Raw genomic sequence first — 20,617 nt, 5'->3', positions numbered from 1 at the left:
TATTCCATCACACTCCTGACTTGTGCCTTGTAGATGGTGGAAAGGCTTTGGGGAGTCAGGAGGTGAGTCACTCGCCGCAGAATACCCAGCCTCTGACCTGCTCTCGTAGCCACAGTATTTATATGGCTGGTCCAGTTAAGTTTCTGGTCAATGGTGACCCCCAGGATGTTGATGGTGGGGGATTCGGCGATGGTAATGCCGTTGAATGTCAAGGGGAGGTGGTTAGACTCTCTCTTGTTGGAGATGGTCATTGCCTGGCACTTATCTGGCGCGAATGTTACTTGCCACTTATGAGCCCAAGCCTGGATGTTGTCCAGGTCTTGCTGCATGCGGGCTCGGACTGCTTCATTATGGAACAAAGGCGTGTAAATGGAGTTGAGGTACAGATCAGCCATGATCTAATTGAATGGAGAAGCAGGCTCGAGGGACTGAATAGCTTAATGCCAAAATAAAAAATGCACAGTTCTGCTTTACAACCATAAGACTTGTATAAACATCCACGCATAGGAACAAGAGTAGGCTATTCAGCCCCTCGAGCCTGTTCCGCCATTCAATTAGATCATTGCTAGTCTGTATCTTAACTCCATCTACCTGCCTTGGTTCCGTAACCCTTAATGCCCTTGGCTATCAAAAATCTATCAATCTTAGTTTTGTAATTTTCAATTGACCCCCAGCCTCAACAGCTTTTTAGAGAGAGAATTCCAGATTTCCACTCCCCTTTGTGTGAAGAAGTGCTTCCTGACATCACCCCTGAACAGCCGAGCTCTAATTTTAAGGTTATGCCCCCTTGTTCTGGACTCCCCCCACCAGAGGAAATAGTTTCTCTCGATCTACCTTATCAAATCCTTTAATCATCTTAAACACCTCAATTAGATCACCCCTTAATCTTCTATACTCGAGGGAATACAAGCCTAGTCTGTGCAACCTGTCCTCATAATTTAATCCTTTTAGTCCCGGTATCATTCTGGTGAATCTGCACTGCACCCCCTCCAAGGCCAATATATCCTTTGCGAAAGCATTTGTGAAATCCCCGGGTGCATTTATATTACAACAGTAGCATTGGTGCAAAGCCATCTCACTTGTTGCCAAAGTTATGGTTATAAGGGATAAACTTTGCCAGGCCCTGCACCACCAACGCATATTGGAAAATGGATTTTCCATCTCTTGAAATCGCTGGATACTAAATCGCAGCCAGCACGCATGTAATTTCACAACAGGCGCTGGCTGAATGGATTACACTAAGGATCCTGAGGGAGACTTAAGGAAGAATTAAGAGAGACTCTGGGGGATAAATTGGAATTTGTTGCACCTGTTTCTTTGAGGCAACAGGTTAAGGCCGGGGGGTCCAATTTTGGGTGGCAATCTCACGCACCCGATCTCCTCCCGGAAGTGCACCAGCTGCCAAATTGAGCAGACTTGTCTTTCACCCCCTTTTTAAGGTGGAGTTTCTTTGCATGATGTGTATTGGCCTACTGACATGAACAACAATAAGCAAAAACATGCCCTCCTTAATACCAGAGGCTTGAGACAATGGCAGGTCTGACACGCAAGCCCATGGCAATCACATCAATGCATTAGTCACAATTCAGGCTTCATATGTATCACAGCACTTGACTGTCAAACTGCATACGTTAACATTTTAAACCACCCGTATTACCCATCTAAACAACTTGGGGGGAGAATTTTCAAGGGTTCTTCCGCTATCCCACCGTAACTTCAGTGGAAGATCGGTGTAAGTGCTGGAGAAATGGTGTAATCTGACATTTTTAGCTGTTTACCACGAATGTACAAAATTGACAGGTAGGAAGAGACCAGCTGGTCCATCAAGCCTGCCCCACTCCGTGTCTCCGGGGGCCGAGATTCCAGCCGTTTATCTTTTCCAAACTCAAGAGGTTGTCCCAGCTCTAGCGGACTGACTGGCTCCTGACTTCCACTTTGAAATTTAACAAAGAGAGAGAGAGTGAGCACTTCCATTTTGAACCTTGCTATTTTGAAATCATATGAAGAACAGAAATTTATGTTGCTGTCACACACACCCACAGTGTTCTTTACATTATATTTATTTTGCACTGGTGCAGCACACAAGAAAGGTATTGCAATCAAATCAGCAGTCTAACCTTTCGCATTCCATGTGATCTTATCACCTAGCAACAAAAAAAAACTTCAAAACTTTCCAAAATAAGGTTTTGCAAAACCCACCCAAGTGTCTTTGTTTAATGTTCCACAACGTAATTGATTTTAGAGCAAATGGAGGAGAGAAGGAAACTGACAGATCCAATAAAATGAGAAACTCTTGGCCGTATTGCTCTCTGTAAGAATACCATGGATCAGAAAGGGGTTGAGATCCTCCACATCTCTCTGCAGGATAAAGGCAGCTAATTCAAAAGAAAATAACCAGCTTACAGATCCCAGTGACTACTGGCAAAGAAAACCAACTACAGCCACATCGCTCAGATATTGTATTGAGGGAAGAGTAGTAAAGGCCATTATCGTCACATGTTGTAACAGAGTCTACAGCACAGAAACAGGCAATTCGGCCCAACAAGTCTATGCTGGTGCTTATGCTCCACATGAGCTTCCCCCCACCCTACTTCATCTCACCCTATCAGCATATCCTTCTATTCCTTTCTTCCCCATGTGCTTATCTAGCTCCCCCTTAAATGCATCTATGCTATTCACCTCAACTACTCCTTGTGGTAGCGAGTTCCACATTCTAAACATTGGTTAGTAAGTTTGCAGATGACACCAAGATTGGTGGCATTGTGGACAGTGAAGAAGGTTATCTAGGATTGCAACGGGATCTTGATAAATTGGACCAGTGGGCCGATGAATGGCAGATGGAGTTTAATTTAGATAAATGTGAGGTGATGCATTTTGGTAGATCGAATCAGGCCAGGACCTACTCCGTTAATGGTAGGGCATTGGGGAGAGTTAGAGAACAAAGAGATCGAGGAGTACAGGTTCATAGCTCCTTGAAAGTGGAGTCACATGTGGATAGGGTGGTGAAGAAGGCATTCAGCATGCTTGGTTTCATTGGTCAGAACATTGAATACAGGAGTTGGGATGTCTTGTTGAAGTTGTACAAGACATTAGTAAGGCCACACTTGGAATACTGTGTACAGTTCTGGTCACCCTATTATAGAAAGGATATTATTAAACTAGAAAGAGTGCAGAAAAGATTTACTCGGATGCTAACGGGACTTGATGGTTTGACTTATAGGGAGAGGTTGGATAGACTGAGACTTTTTTCCCTGGAGAGTAGGAGGTTAAGGGGTGATCTTACAGAAGTCTATAAAATAATGAGGGGCATAGATAAGGTCGATAGTCAAAATCTTTTCCCAAAGGTAGGGGAGTCTATAACGAGGGGGCATAGATTTAAGGTGAGAGGGGAGAGATAGAAAAGGGTCCAGAGGGGCAAATTTTTCACTCAAAGGGTGGTGAGTGTCTGGAACGAGCTGCCAGAGGCAATAGTAGAGGTGGGTACAATTTTGTCTTTTAAAAAGCATTTGGACAGTTACATGGGTAAGATGGGTATAGAGGGATATGGGCCAAGTGCAGGCAATTGGGACTAGCTTAGTGGTATAAACTGGGCGACATGGACATGTTGGGCCGCAGGGCCTGTTTCCATGTTGTTAGCTTCTATGATTCTTTGGGTAAAGAAGTTTCTCCTGAATTCCTTATTGGATTTATTAGTGACTATTTTATATTTATGACCTCTAGTTTTGGACTCCCCCACAAGTGGAAACATTTTCTCCACATCTACCCTACATTATCTTAAAGACCTCTATCAGGTCACCCCTCAGCTTTCTCTTTCCTAGAGAAAAGAGCCCCAGCCTGTTCAGCCTTTCCTGATAAGTATACCAGTGAATCTTTTTTTCACCTTCTCCAATGCCTCTATAATGCCTTGTAAACTTGTATTTGATTAAAACGGACATTTATTACTCTGTTTACCCTTCCCCGCATAATAACGAGAACAGATGACAGATCAGAAGGCCCAAAGTTACGATGCCACCGGACCTGAGTCCGGGTCAGGACATCCACTTGCCATGAAGTTGTGGTGTTAACATGACATAAATTGCAGGAGAGTTCATTTCAATATTCAACCTGGAGCGCTTTAGGTACACTGAGGGGAGGGGAGAGGGACAACTCTGGCACAGGTGGGAGTTAGTCGCTGAATGGTTGGGTGAAGGGGGGTGCTGGGAATTAGCTGGAGGAGAGACAGTGACCCCTCATAAAACAGCTGGATATAAAACTAGCCGCTGCTTAAAGGGCAATGGCAGCACTGGATGAAGGAGGCGAGCGACCTGAGCACGAAGGACAGCAGCCAGATCGAATAAACAAGCGGTAAGCTTCATGTTCTCGTAATGGATTTTCGGAGCAGGAGGGACGGTCTATTTTTGGGCTTGATGGGGGCAGAGACCTGCCATGGACCTGTTGCGCACCTTGAGTGAGGTGTCTGTGGCAGTGAATGCCACCTCCTTGAACCCCAAGACTCCTCTTCAGTGCAGAAAGAAGTTAAATGGCCTCACCGGAGCAGCCAAAGTAAGATACCTGCTCCTCTGGACCCTTCTTTGCAACGTCTTTATATGCATGATACTCCTTCATTCAACAGTCTCAGAGGGCCAGAAGCGTTAGAATTCAGAGTGGGATTGGACAGTGGCTGCTGAAGGTGAAGTCAGTCCCTGGTCCCCGAGCCTGTGGATTCAAATCTCTGGGGTCCTGCTCTAAAAAGAAAGATGTTGCATAGACATCACAGTGATATGGAGGCACTGATGACCATCTTGGAGATAGGTGACAAGTCCAATACTCTCCTCAGTGCCAATGTCCAAGAATGATTCTAAACAATGCAGCGCTATCTGGAACAGTTGGAGGCACCATGAACAACTGGAACTGTTCCCCATGACTGGGGGGCCTGGAAACTAGTCAGTGCATCCACAGTCGATGCTTTAACCACTGGCCTTGAGGCTACAGGGGACCATTTGGAGAGAACAATGGCAAGCAGCTTTTAAGAGCTTCAGGGAAACATTTTTCAGGGTATGCGGGATGTAACTGATACCATCTGGTCTGTCCTCCCACTGATCAGTGGGCTTTCAGACCGAATATCCAGGACCCAGCACACGTGGCGTGACTGCAGTCCATCTTCTCGATGCCTTGCTGTCTCCTTGTGGCAGCTCTTGGGAACGTGCTCTTCCCAGTCAGACCCCTCAGACGCCCACTCTTGTAGGTGTCAGGATGCAGGACCAGGCTGCCCATGTACTAGCAATGGTGACGCAGCCTGATGAAGAGACCTCCTGGGACTCAGAAGCCCTGAGACGAGGACCATCTCAATCCCAAGAGGCATTGTCAAGTACCACAGGTATCCCTGCCCTCGGCATAGCACCAGGTTTGGATTCAGAACATAACAAGAGGGGCACCAGCAGTAGGCAGAGTGGTAATACGAAGCTCATGCTGTAAATATATATGTGCACAGGCATGGTACGGTAGTGTGGTGGTTATGTTACTGGACTAATAATCCACAGCATGTGAGTTCAAATCCCACCATGACAGTTTGAGAATTTGAATTTTAAGAAAAGCTGGAATTCCCCACATCAACATCCTGGGGATCACCAATGACCAGAAAGTTAACTGGACCAGCCATATAAATACTGTGGCTACAAGAGCAGGTCAGAGGCTGGGTATTCTGCAGCGAGTGACTCACCTCCTGACTCCCCAAAGCTTGTCATTAAAAAACCAACAGATTCACTCACATCCCTTAGGGGGGAAAATAAACCTGCTGACCTTACGCAGTCTGGGCCAAAATATGACTCCAGTCCCACACCAACATGGTTGACTCTTAACTGTCCTCTGAAGTATCAAATTGCTCCCACCACCACCTTCTCAGGGCAATTAGGGATGGGCAATAAATGCCAGCCTTGCCAGGGATACCCATGTCCTGAGAATGAATTAAAACTACTTTGTGGTATCACATCCAGTCAAATTTTGTTTAATAATCGTTCCTTTTAAGTGCCTTGGGGCGTTTTACTACATTATAGACACTATATAACTGCAAGTTGTTGTTGTTGTGTTCTGAAGTAAATATGGCAGCATGGTGGTAATGTTCTCTTTTTGTGTTTGAGAGGATACATGGAGATCAGTTTGCAACTGGAGACCAGAAGAGCCAATTTTAACTTGGTCCATAGTGCAAGAAACAAGGTTGTTAAATATTTTAAGACCGACCCTGAGGAACTCCTGCAACGATGTCCTGGGGCTGAGACGATTGGCCTCCAAAGACCACAATCATCTTCCTTATTTACTCTATCAAAAATCCTTCATGATTTTGAACACCTCTATTAAATCTCCCCTGCTCTAAGGAAAACAATCTCAGTTTCTCCAGTCTCTTCACGTAACTGAAGTCTTTCATCCCTGGTACGATTCTAGTAAATCTCCTCTGCACCCTCTCCAAGGCCTTCACATCCTTCCTAAAGTGTGGTGCTCAGAATTGGACACAATATTCCAGAAAGGGCCTAACCAGTGTATAAAGGTTTAGCATAACATTCTTGCTTTTGTACTCTATGCCTCTATTTATAAAGCTAAGGATCCCATGTGCATTTTTAACAGCATTCTCAATGTGTCCTGCCACCTTCAAAGACTTGTGTACGTAAACCCCCAGTCTCTCTGTTCCTGCACCCACTTTAGAATTGTACCCTTTAGTTTATATTACCTCTCATCATTCTTCCGACCAAAATGTATCACTTCACACTTCTCTGCGTTAAATTTCATCTGCCATGTGTATGCCCATTTCACCAGTCTGTCTATAGCCTCCTGAAGTCGGCCTGGAGCTGACCCGTTACTGACCCTGAGCTGCAGCAGAATGCTGATTCTTTTTTTTAATTCGTTAATGGGAGGTGAGCATCGATGGCGAGGCCGGCATTTATTGCCCATCCCTAATTGCCCTTGAGAAGATGGCGGTGAGCCGCTTTATTGAACCGCTGCAGTCCGTTTGGTGAAGGTTCTCCCACAGTGCTGTTAGGAAGGGAGTTCCAGGATTTTGACCCAGCGACTATGAAGGAACAGCGATATATTTCCAAGTCAGGATGGTGTGTGACTTGGAGGGGAACGTGCAGGTGGTGTTATTCCCACATGCCTGCTGCCCTTGTTCTTCTAGGTGGTAGAGGTCGCGGGTTTGGGAGGTGCTGTCGAAGAAGCCTTGGCGAGTTGCTGCAGTGCATCCTGTGGATGGTACACACTGCAGCCAACGTGCGCCGGTGGTGAAGGGAGTGAATGTTTAGGGTGGTGGATGGGGTACCAATCAAGCGGGCTGCTTTGTCCTGGATAGTGTCGAGCTTCTTGAGTGTTGTTGGAGCTGCACTCATCCAGGCAAGTGGAGAGTATTCCATCACACTCCTGACTTGTGCCTTGTAGATGGTGGAAAGTCTTTGAGGAGTCTGGAGGTGAGTCAATCACCGTAGAATACCCAGCCACTGACCTGCTCTTGTAGCCACAGTATTTATATAAGTTTCTGGTCAATGGTGACCCCCAGGATGTTGATGGTCGGGGATTCGGTGATGGTAATGCCGTTGAATATCAAGGGGAGGTGGTTAGACTCTCTCTTGTTGGAGATAGTCTTGCCTGGTACTTATCTGGCGCGAATGTTACTTGCCACTTATCAGCACAAGCCTGGATGTTGTTCAGGTCTTGCTGCATGTGGGCACGGACTGCTTCATTATCTGAGGGGTTGCGAATGGAACTGAACACTGCAATCATCAGCGAACATCCCCATTTCTAACTTTATGATGGAGGGAAGGTCATTGATGAAGCAGCTGAAGATGATTGGGCCTAGGACACTGCCCTGAGGAATTCCTGCAGCAATGTCCTGGGGCTGAGATGATTGGCCTCCAACAACCACTACCATCTTCCTTTGTGCTAGGTATGACTCCAGCCACTGGAGAGTTTTCCCCCTGATTCCCATTGACTTCAATTTTACTCGGGCTCCTTGATCCCACACTCGGTCAAATGCTGCCTTGATGTCAAGGGCAGTCACTCTCACCTCATCTCTGGAATTCAGCTCTTTTGTCCATGTTTGGACCAAGGCTGTAATGAGGTCTGGAGCCGAGTGGTCCTGGTGGAACCCAAACTGAGCATCGGTGAGCAGGTTATTGGTGAGTAAGTGCCGCTTGATAGCACTGTGGACGACACCTTCCATCACTTTGCTGATGATTGAGAGTAGACTGGTGGGGCGTAATTGGCCGGATTGGATTTGTCCTGCTTTTTGTGGACAGGACATACCTGGGCAATTGTCCACACTGTCGGGTAAATGCCAGTGTTGTAGCTGTACTGGAACAGCTTGGCTGGAGACGCGGCTAGTTCTGGAGCACAAGTCTTCAGCACTACAGCCAGGATGTTGTCGGGGCCCATAGCCTTTGTTGTGTCCAGTGCACTCAGCCGTTTCTTGATATCACGTGGAGTGAATCAAATTGGCTGAAGACTGGCTTCTGTGATGGTGGGGATATCGGGAGGAGGCCGAGATGGATCATCCACTCGGCACTTCTGGCTGAAGATGGTTGGTCTGGGCATGAAGCAAGCTGGCGCCATGGTAATGAATCCAAACTCAAAATGGACCGCGCCCATTCCACACCTGGAGTTAAAATCTCCCCCGAAATCCCTTCTCACTGAACCACTGTTTCTTTAAGCAGATCTCTTCTGAGATAAAGTTGAAAGAAGATCATGAGATCTGTAAACTCTGGTGAAAGGGTACCTCCTAGTTGGTCCTTGGTGTAGCCTTCTCTGGCAAACCTCTCTCGTGTCCTCTTCCTACTGCTCCTGTTCCGCCACCATTATTAAGGCATACATGGGAATGCCTGCTAGTAAACACCAAGGTAAGGGCAGGAAGCAAAAGATTTCCCTACCTGAACGTTTTGACAGTTGACAAGGAAAGATTTTTCTAATCACTTCGGTCAAAGCTAATGTTTCGGGCAAGATCTGTGAATGTTCAAAGCCTAAGAACTCAACCGCATCCTGCTTTGACATGTCACGCAGGTAACTTACTTCTCTTTACTACCGGCTTCACCTCAGTCAGGAGCAATTCTGGTGTAAATGGTGGAGTATTTGGTCCTCCTCACCCTATCATTTGTGTATAATGTGCCACGAATGGAGACCAGTGCATTCGACTGGAATTTAAGCTGGTATTTTAGAACAGGTGTAACCAGAGGTGAACAGGCTTCCCCCGAAAGTGCAAATGTATTGTTTGATTTGTAATATTAAATATCAGTATCATTTAAATGAGTGTGATTTGATAATGACTCAGACTATGCACTTTGCAGAACAATTAATACATTGTCAAATATAAATTAAAAATGCAAGCTAATTTGTTGCATTTACTTAAAATGTTTAATCATCTGTAAATTGCTACTGAACCATCATAATTACTTTTATTGTTTAAATCTGTAATGTGTACACATTTAGGATCAACACAGAAAAAGTGGGGGCGCTAAAAATGCACGGAACCATTCACGGAGTACCCCCCTACCCCGGGCATAACTCTAGCACATCTGGCTTACACCCCAAATTTCAGATTCATACACCAGAACTACACTACTTTTGCACCCCTATTCGCTCTGCAAAAACAAATGAGTTTCGGGCCTATGAAATATAAAGGTAACTTGAGTGATCTTGCGCTGCCAGCATGGATCGAAGATCTTTTGTTCGGTATTGTTCCCCTCGCTAGCCTATATTGGCTCCCAGTCTGGCAACGCCTCGATTTTGAAGTTCTCGTCCTTGTTTTCAATTCTCTCCATGGCCTCACCCCTCCCTATTTTTGTAACCTCCTCCAGCCCTACAACCGTCTGAGATCTCTGCACTCGACCAATTCTGGCCACTTGCACATCATTGACTTTCATCACTCCACCAGTGGCGGCCGTGCCTTCAGCTGCCGAGGCACTGTGTTCTGAAATTCCCTCCCTAAACCTCTCCACCTCTCTCCCTCTCTCTCCTCCTGAAAGACGCTCCTTAAAACGTACCTATTTGACCAAGCTTTTGGTCACCTGTCCTAATATCTCCTTATGTGGCTCGGTGTCAAATTATGTCTGATAACGCTCCTGTGAAGCACCTTGGGACGTTTTACCTCGTTAAAGATGCTACATAAATACAAGTTATAGTTACTGTTGCTCTATCTCGAGCCCACATTCCATTTGAGTGAGGCTCTTCTTACTGGGAGCATTGAATTTACCTGTCAATTTTCGGTCAATTCTACGTTAAGCCAAGTTAATCTTTCGAACAAAAAAAAATCAGTCAGATTGCTCCTATATCAAGAATTCAAATCTACATGATTTCCAAGTGATGTGTCCAAAACTTTGCATGACTTAGCTGGTCCATCTTCACATACTTGGAATTAAAACAATCTGCAAAATATATACAATGCCCCCCAGAAATTAAACCTCATTACTGAGCCGAAAAGACAAACTCCATATGCAACTGAACCCAGCAGGTGATAAGAGGCCTTTTCATGAATAGGAAAGTTAAACGAGTCTTTAACTGGTGATTAATTGGTCAGCCTAGGGGACAAAAGGCAAACATGACACAGTCCATCACTGATGGTGCATTGCAGCAGAAAACAAAGTTGCTTAATGTGCACAACAACTTTAATTCTTGTCATGGACTTAACTAGTGTCGATAATAAAAGCACAAATGGAGCATTTCAAGCACGGGTAGGATTTGCACATAGAACCGTATGTTTTTAGGTGCTGTAGCTTTTATCTGACATGACCAGTTGTATCATTTGTTATTTTCTTTCTTTGGGTGATTAGAATGTTCCAAAAAACTTAACTAATTCATGTGGGCATCAGGGGCAATTATCCCCCTGACTGATGTTACTACATTAGTGTGTCTGAGAAAAGGATGCAGGTCAACAATATTTCAAACCCCGACAGCAGTTTGACTATATTTTTTTAACCATCGTGGCTGCATCAATAACTTGCATTTATATAGTGATTGTTCTGCTCTCTCTTGTTGGTGATGATTACTGCCTGACATTTATGTGGTGCGAATGTTACTTGCCACTTATCAGCCCAAGCCTGGACATTGTCCAGTTCTTATGTGAGGAATTACAAATGGAGCTGAACGCTGTGCAATCATCAGTGATTTGCCTCACCTCTCATCTTATGATGGAGGGAAGGTCATTGATGAAGCAGCTGAAAATGGTTGGGCCTAGGATGCTGCCCTGAGGAACTCCTCCAGCAATGTTCTTGGGCTGAAATGATTGGCCTCCAACAACCACGACCATCTTCCTTTGTGTGCGGTATGGCTCCAGCCACTGGAGAGTTTTTCCCCTTTTCCCCATTAACCAGTTTTACTCGGGTTCCTTGGTGTCACACTGGATCGAATGTCGCCTTGATGCCAAGGGCAGTCACTCTCACCTCTGGAATTCAGCTCTTTTGTCCATGTTTGGACCACGGCTGTAATGGGTAAAACGACTGATGATCAGTGGGAAATGTTTAAAGCAACATTTAACATGATACAGAATCGGTTTATACCCCTGAAGGGCAAGAACTCTACTTGCCAAAAAAAAGAGTCATGGACAACTAGAGGTAAGGGACAGTATAAGGCATAAGGAAAGGGCATACAAAAAGGCAAAAAATAGCATAGATCCTGGCGAATGGGAAAGATACAAAGATCAACAAAGGGTCACAAAACTGATGTTAAGAGCTACAAAAAGAGAATATGGAAAGAAACTTGCAAGGGATATCAAAACCAATACGAAGAACTTTTATAGTTACATTAGGAAATAGAGGGTGGTCAGGAGCAGTGTTGGCCCCTTAAAAACTGAAAGTGGGGATATTGTCATTGACAATGGGGAAATGGCGGACATGTTGAACGATCACTTTGCTTCAGTATTTACAGTCGAAAAAGAGGATAGCATGCCGGAAATCCCAAGAAAACTTATATTGAATTGGGGACAAGGACTCGATAAAATTAACATAAGTAAAGCAAAAATAATGAAGAAAATAACAGCACTAAAAAGTGACAAATCCCCAGGACCAGATGGTTTCCATCCCAGGGTTTTAAAGGAAGTAGGTGAGCAGATTGCGGATGCCCGAACTATAATCTTTCAAAGTTCTCTAGATTCAGGAACTGTCCCTCTGGATTGGAAAATTGCACATGTCACTCCGCTTTTTAAGAAGGGAGAGAGAGGGAAACCAGGGAATTATAGACCAGTTAGCCTAACATCTGTTGTGGGGAAAATGCTGCAGTTTATAATTAAGGATAGGGTGACTGAACACCTCGAGAATTTTCAGTTAATCAGAGAGAGCCAGCATGGATTTGTGAAAGGTAGGTCGTGCCTGACAAATCTGATGGAATTTTTTGAAGAGGTGACTAAAGTAGTGGACAGGGGAATGTCAATGGATGTTATTTATATGGACTTCCAGAAGGCATTTGATAAGGTCCCACAAAAGAGACTGTTAGCTAAGATAGAAGCCCATGGAATCAAGGCAAAAGTACAGACTTGGTTAGGAAGTTGGCTGAGCGAAAGGCGACAGAGAGTAGGGATAATGGGTAGGTACTCACATTGGCAGGATGTGACTAGTGGAGTCCCGCAGGGATCTGTCTTGGGGCCTCAATTATTCACAATATTTATTAATGACTTAGATGAAGGCATAGAAAGTCTCATATCTAAATTTGCCGATGACACAAAGATTGGTGGCATTTTAAGCAGTTTAGATGAAAACATAAAATTACAAAGTGATATTGATTGATTAGGTGAATGGGCAAAACTGTGACAAATGGAATTCAATGTGGACAAATGTGAGGTCATCCACTTTGGATCAAAAAAGGATAGAACAGGGTACTTTCTCAATGGTAAAAAGTTAAAAACAGTGGATGTCCAAAGGGACTGAGGGGTTCAGGTACATTGATCATTGAAGTGTCATGAACAGATGCAGAAAATAATCAAGGCGGCTAATGGAATGCTGGCCTTTATATCTAGAGGACTAGAGTACAAGGGGGCAGAAGTTATGCTGCAGCTATACAAAACCCTGGTTAGACTGCACTGGAGTACTATGAGCAGTTCTGGGCACCGCACCTTCGGAAGGACATATTGGCCTTGGAGGGAGTGCAGCATAGATTTACTAGAATGATACCCGGACTTCAAGGGTTAAGTTACGAGGAGATTACATAAATTGGGGTTGTATTCTCTGGAGTTTCGAAGGTTAAGGGGTGATCTGATCGAAGTTTATAAGATATTAAGGGGAACGGATAGGGTGGATAGAGAGAAACTATTTCCGCTGGTTGGGGATTTTAGGAGTCGGGGGCACAGTCTAAAAATTAGAGCCAGGCCTTTCAGGAGTGAGATTAGAAAACATTTCTACACACAAAGGGTGGTAGAAGTTTGGAACTCTCTTCCGCAAACGGCAATTGATACTAGCTCAATTGCTAAATTTAAATCTGAGATAGATAGCTTTTTGGAAATCAAAGGTATTAAGGGATATGGGCCAAAGGCAGGTATATGGAGTTAGATCACAGATCAGCCATGATCTTATCAAATGGCGGAGCAGGCACGAGGGGCTGAATGGCCTACTCCTGTTCCTATGTTCCTACGTCTGGAGCCGAGTGGTCCTGGCAGAACCCAAACTAAGCCTCAGTGAGCAGGTTATTGGTGAGTAAGTGTCACTTGATAACGCTGTTGACGACTTCCTGCATCATTTTGCTAATGATTCGGAGTAGGATGATAGGGCGGTAATTGGATTTGTCCGGCTTTTTTGTGGACAGGTCACACCCAGGCAATTTTCCACATTGTTGAGTAGATGGCGGTGTTGCAGGAGCAGAAATGCTCCTCCTGGCTCCACAATAATACTGCAGCTCGCTGCCAGCTCGTGCCCACCCAATCCTCCAAGATTGGCTTCCCGGCGCTCAAAGTAGGAACAGGCCAATTTCCCGTCTGCCCACAACTGGCAAGGTGCAACAGAGTGCGCTTTCCGGACGCTGGCTTTGGGCAAATGTTTCTAGCGGACGTTGAAGATTCCCTTCCTAAAAATAGCAAAAAACTTTTAACCTGAAAACCAGAGTGGTAAAATCTTAGACAATGCAACTGGTTACATAAGATTCACTCCACTGAAGGTGAGTTTTCCTTCTAATGCAATTATAAGATCAACAACTTGCATTTATATAGGGTCTTTCATGACCTCGGGACGTCCCAAAGCGCTTTACAGTCAATGAAGTACTTTTGAAGTGTAGTCACTGTTGTAATGTAGGAAACATGGCAGCCAATTTGCGCACAGCAAGGTCCCACAAACAGCAATGAGATTACTGACCAGATCAGTTGTTTTTTAGTGATGTTGGTTGGCAGGTAAATATTGGCCTGGGACACCGAGGAGAACTCTCCTGCTCTTCTTCGAAATAGTACCGTGGGATCTTTTACGTCCACCGAGAGGGCAGGCAGGATCTCGGTTTAATGTCTCATCTGAAAGATGGCACCTCCAACAGTGCAGCACTACCTCAGTACTGCACTGCAAGTGTCAGCCTAGATTTTGTGCTCAAGTCTCTGGAGGATTGAGTGCTACTGCTGAGCCAAGGCTGACACCTAAATTGGTAAATAAATTGTTCTTAATATGTTTTTAATACATCTGACAGTCCCTATTGTGCAGCTGTAAAGTTAGTGAACTCAGAAAACAGATTCAACACAATGGTTTATTGATCAGTCTCACCCCATCATTTAAAATGTTGCACCTTCCACAGAGTGATACCCGAGTATCACGAATCATGATATAAAAACATGACAATCACATACACAATGAATACCATTGTACTCTACAAAATAGCTTTTAATTGTAGAAAACTAGCTGACTTAACGATCAAAATATACAACCAGATTATCTTAAATAGAATTTACTAGCGTTTTAAAATATTAGCTCAGAAATGACTGTCTGCGAATTTAGTAGACCGGCACTTAATGGGTTACTGTGATGTTCCTCTGGCCTGATATTTTAACACAGGATTTCCCCCTTTAATGGGTTAATGCCTCTGTTAAAATGGAAGTCAAAGTAATGAGGGTGAATTTGTTAAGCGTGCATCCGCTAAAATTACCACCAACAATTTCCGGCTTGTCATCTGCTTCTAGTGGGAAGGCACAGATCAACAATTTCAACACACCAGACTTTTCACTTCCATTGCAATAACTTAGTATGTGCTCCGCCCAAGACATTAATAAAAGCAACAGCAATGTAAAAATATTCAGTGGCCATCAAATAAACTGGTTAAAATAAAAAAAATGCATAATATGCCCAGAGGACTGGGTTTCAGAGTCTAGTAATTGATGCTTTGAGAGCATCTGCAATAGCAGAATAGAGCATGAAATTTGTAAGCCCACACTCGTTGATGCTACTTCCAGAGAGAGAGGACCTCAGCCTTGGATAGGTCCTGCAAGAACAGATTAAACCAGGAATCCCCATTGTGGGGAGGCAGGTAAATTTGTTGTCTTTTCATTTCTCTGCAACCGCTGTGAGCTTGCACCTGTCTTTTTATGTGAGGACGACTATTGATAAAATATAATTGGTCCATTCAGTCTGATCTACACATTCTCCTTTCTATCCCTCTATTTCCTACAGCAATCCAACATGGAAACTATAGAGCGTCATAAACACAAGCTCAAATTGGTCTGATTGATAGTAAGGCAAGACCCTAGATAGTAGCAATGTTTTACTCTAATGCTCTCCTGGCAAGCATCCCATCTTCCATCTTCCCTAAACTTAAGCTTGTCCAACACTCTGCTGCTGGCACACCAATCCTACTCGCTCATCACCCCTGTCCTCAGCTGACCTACATTGGTCCCCTCACACCTCAAATTTAAAATTCAGATCCGTGTCATTTAAACATTCGATGGCTTTACCCCTTCCTATCTCTGTAATCTCTACCAGCCCTACTACCCTTCTTCCACCCTCACCCCTATATTTTTTATTCCTCTGACTCTGGCCTCTTGTGCATCCTCCCTCCCCCACCTCTCCTACTGTTCCCACCCCCGTTCACCCCACCATTGGCGGCCATGCCTTCAGCTGTCTAGTCCCTACACTCTGGAATTCCCTCCCTATACTGCTCTGTCTCCCTCTCCCTCTCCTCCTTCAAGACCCTCCTTAGAACCCACTTCTTTGACCAAGCTTTTGAGCACTGTTCCTAATCTCTCCTTTGTCTCAGCATCCATCTTTTCCTCTTACCACTGTAAAGCACCATTGGGTGGGTTTCTAAATTAAAGCCGCTGTGGAGGTGCCAATGGTTGTTGTTGTAGTTTCTCACATTAAGCATTGTGAAAATTGAAAGGGCCAATTCTGCAATCCAGCACTTCCTGCACCCACAGGAATTGCCTCATAACGCATAACTTCCTGTGAGCACAGTATTGCTGAATCAGCCGCAGAATGTTTTATGGGGATTTTTTTTTTAGTATTTGCAATGTCAGAGCCAAAATAAATCACAGATTCACCTTCAGAACCACAAATTAAAGTAGTTTTTTCAAAGAGCTCCTAAAACCTTTCAGGAAAGGAACGAGAGAGTTGTCGTACATCTGAAGCACCTCCATTTTTGTTTTAGCCCAAATGACGTTCATTAACAAAATGGTTTGCAGTACTTGAAAGTCTGAACACTTGTATTACAAGGGACAGAGGTGGGAGCAAGAGTTCACGTTCCTGGTAATACTATTCTTAGCTTTAGTGAAATGTTACAGTGGGTGGGTAAATGAATTCTTCTACACCCTTTTGAACTGTGGGGAAACTCTACAGGGTCATAGACTTTCTCCTCTCAAATCTGGACAGTGTGTGGAGACATTAATACAAAGAAGGAGAAAAAGAACTTGCATTTATATAGTGCCTTCCAAGACCGCAGAACGTTCCAAAATGCTTTACAACCAATGAAGTACTTTTGCAGTGCGGTCACTGTTGTAATGTAGGGAGCCAATTTGCGCACAAGGTCCCAAAAACAGCAATGTGATAATGACCAGATAATCTGTTTTAGTGACGTTGGTTGAGAGGTAAATATTGGCCAGGACACTGGGGAGAACTCCCCTGCTCTTCTTCGAATAGTGCCATGGGATTTTTTACATCCTCCTGAGAGGGCAGACATGGCCTCGGTTTAACGTCTCATCCAAAAGGCAGTGCAGCACTCCCTCAGATTTTGTGCTTAAGTCTCTGGAGTGAGACTTGAACCCACAACCTTCTGACTCAGAGGCAAAAGAGCTACGCACTGAATCACAGCTTAGTGACAAAATTGCTATCAAAGTAAGGGGCACACCAGAAGAACAGGAGAAGGATGTGTTAACCCTTAAGCCAGAAGAAGATCATTAAGTCTATGGGATTAGAGTAGACAGGGCTTGATGGCCGGCGCGGACACGATGGGCCAAAGGGCCTCTATCCGTGCTGTATAACTGTATGACTCGATGACTCTCTAAGTCCCCATAAATTAGAAGCAAAGCTGTATATCTAAACTGTGAACAAGTGCAACATTTGTGTTTACTTGGTTAGAACTTGAGTCTAATGAAAGAATGAGGGCAGATTAATGATTAAGGACAAAGTAAAATTAAAGGCTGATGCAACAAAGCTTTAAAATCGTTAATAATTTATAAATGGCTGAAGTCAGTTGATTAGTTTTTCAATGACTCAAATGATGGTTCCCCACTCACTCCCAGTTCCAAAACAGAAGTGGCTTCTTGTTTTATAGGGCAATCGGAGAAAAGGGAGCAATCCCTCGTGTCGGAAACATTCTCACGGACCCACACCATGTGTCCCTGATGAACACACAGTAATGGAGGAAGAACCCAGCAGTTCATGGGAAGAGCCGTGTGTCTCAGTCACTAATACGCAAGTAGATCTGACGCGCGATCAGTCTGAATGATAGTTCACGCTTCTTTGTGTTCAGGTCCTGGCAGCCAGTACAACTTTGACCCATCAGCACTCAATCAAGTTGACGAGACAAAGTGAATCTCAGCTATGTCTGTAGTGGAACATCCTGCCAAGAGAACGGCTGTCAGCCTTGTCCATCTCACCTCACGGCAGGTCACATCCCACCAATTAAGCTGAGCAACTCATGAAATATCAATATTCCAATCTTCTCTCCACTCACTGTGGGAAATAGCAAGGCAGGTAAGCAGGTTTGAAACGAAAGGGGAAAACTGCCAATTGAAGAGAAATTATGCCTACTGCACCCAAGTCATACTTTTCTATTTAAAGACAGGACATTCAGATGATGATTATAATTAGAACATCAATACAAATGAAAAGAAAGAAAGAAAGACTTGCATTTATATAACACCTATCACGACCTCAGGATGTCACAAAGTGCTTTACAACCAATAACGTATTTTTGAAGAGTAGCCATTGTTGTAATGTAGGAAACACAGCAGCTAAATCACGCACAGCAATGTCCCACAAGCAGCAATGAGTTAATGACCAGATAATCTGTTAGATGTTGGTTGAGGGATTACTGCTGGCCAGGACATCGGGGAGAACTCCCTCTTCTTCGAAATATTGCAATGGGATCTTTTATGTCCACCTGAGAGGAGCCTCAGTTTAACGTCTCATCCAAAGAACGGCACCTCTGACCTATATATAGCCTAGGAGTTGTCCATCCAGGTCAAAGCAGTCCGCTTGATCAGTAGCCCATTCACCACCTTAAACATCCACTCCCTTCACCATCGGCACACCGTGGCTGCAGTGTGTACTATCTGCAGGATGCACTGCAGCACCTCCCAAACCCGCGACCTCAACCATCTAGTAGGACATGGGTAGCAGGTGCACAGGAACAGCATCACCTCCAAGTTCCGCTCACACACCATCCCGACTTGAACATATATCGGCCATTTTTTCATTGTCGCTGGGTTAAAAGCCTGGAACTCCCGACCTAACAGCACTGTGGGAGCACTTTCATCACATGGACTGCAGCGGTTCAAGGAGGAGGCCCACCACCACCTTCTCAAGGGGCATCTAGGAGTGGGCAATAAATGCCGGCCTTGCTAGCGATGCCTATATTTTGAGAGTGAATACATTTTTTAAAAGTTATCATGCAGATACTCAAGGCCTAACGTAGTTAATCCACTGTGAACATTAGGTTAGCATCGAGGAATCTCTTGAGAACTCAAGGCGATGGGTCTAGGCCTGGCTTCAAGTCTGAGGCAAGGTGGCATATTGCCCTTGCTCTGGACTGAGAAACTATGGAGAGAAGCAGAACATTACTATCAGTGGTGAATGTTCATTAGAGGGTTGATTTTATGAAGTCACAATCCCAGAGGGACTGTGGCTCAGTGGGTAGCACTCTCACCTCTGAGTCAGAAGGTCATGGGTTCATAGTCCCACTCCAGAGACTTGAGCACTTAATCCAGGTTGACACTCCAATGCTAGTACTGAGGGAGTGCTGAAGTGGCGTCTTCGGATAAGACATTAAACCAAGGCCCCGTCTTCCCTCTCAGGTGGACGTAAAAGATCCCATGGCCACTATTTCAAAGGAGTGCAGGGGAGTTCTCCCTGGTGTCCTGGACAATATTTGTCCCTCAACCAACACCTGAAAACAGATTATCTGGTCATTATCACTTTGTAGTTTGTGGGATCTTGCTGTGTGAAAATTGGCTACTGCATTTCCTACATTACAACAGTGACTAGCTATCAAAAAGAAGTACTTCATAGGCTGTAAAGCACTTGGGCACGTCCTGAGGTTGTGCAAAGTGCTATATAAATGCAAATTCTTTCTTTCTTTTCAGTGGAGATGAAGATGTCTGTGCAGCAAAATCTGAGGAACTTTTTTTGTTCCAGCTGGTCCGAAGATTGGTGGGACTTTCATTTAACTTGGTCCCTGGGGTGCGGTGCCATGTTCTTGAACCTCTGGTGCTCCTTCAGTAGAAAGGCCATCAGTCAAATAGTCCTTTGCAGTTGCTGTCCTTCGAGTAGATCTGGGAATGGAGGTAGGATCCCCTCGTCTGGAAGACAGAGATGAAAGAAGCTGAAGGTAATTTCGCTTTGTGGGTTTCAGGAGTGGGGGTCCCGGGTGCCGAGAGTGAGTGTTTCTGGGAGCTGAAGTCCGCCCCACTCCGCTGTCAGGCGGTGACTCGCTTCCCGCCGATTTCCTATCACTGCTACTTCTTTCCTCGCTGGAAACATCTGGGAGAACACCTGGGAGATTTGGGATTTGCTCAAAAGCAGGTATGGAGTTACAGAAGGGGTACAGAGGCTGACGCACGGTGTGCAGGTATTCCGCATTACGCCTCGTGTTTGGTGGTGGAACCTAGAGGAAAAGACAAAGAGCAGTGAATAATCCCCTCCAATACAGTCCAACGGTACAAGGTCAGCATAAAGTGGAGACGCACAAATAACAGACCTGGGTTCAAATAAAGACCCCAGAACTTATTTGGAGAACTCTTAAGCATTGTTAAATTGTTACTACTGGCCTCCAGCGGCCCACCCCATGCTTCCGCCATTGGTCACCCAACACGTCCATCCCCGCCTTCCCACGGCCAATCGGAAAATGAAGAAACTCTTCATTACCTGATTGGATGATTCTTAACTGTCAGTCAAACAGCCTTTTTTCCCCCATCTTCAATGTTTTTATAACCAGTAAACAAAAGTGTTCAAAGAATTTTTTTTTATTGCCCCTATGATTTTACTCCTGGGTATTGGTC

The sequence above is a fragment of the Heptranchias perlo genome, chromosome 12 (genome assembly GCF_035084215.1).
Source record: "Heptranchias perlo isolate sHepPer1 chromosome 12, sHepPer1.hap1, whole genome shotgun sequence".
NCBI lineage: Eukaryota > Metazoa > Chordata > Chondrichthyes > Hexanchiformes > Hexanchidae > Heptranchias > Heptranchias perlo.
This window is presented reverse-complemented; position numbering follows the sequence as displayed.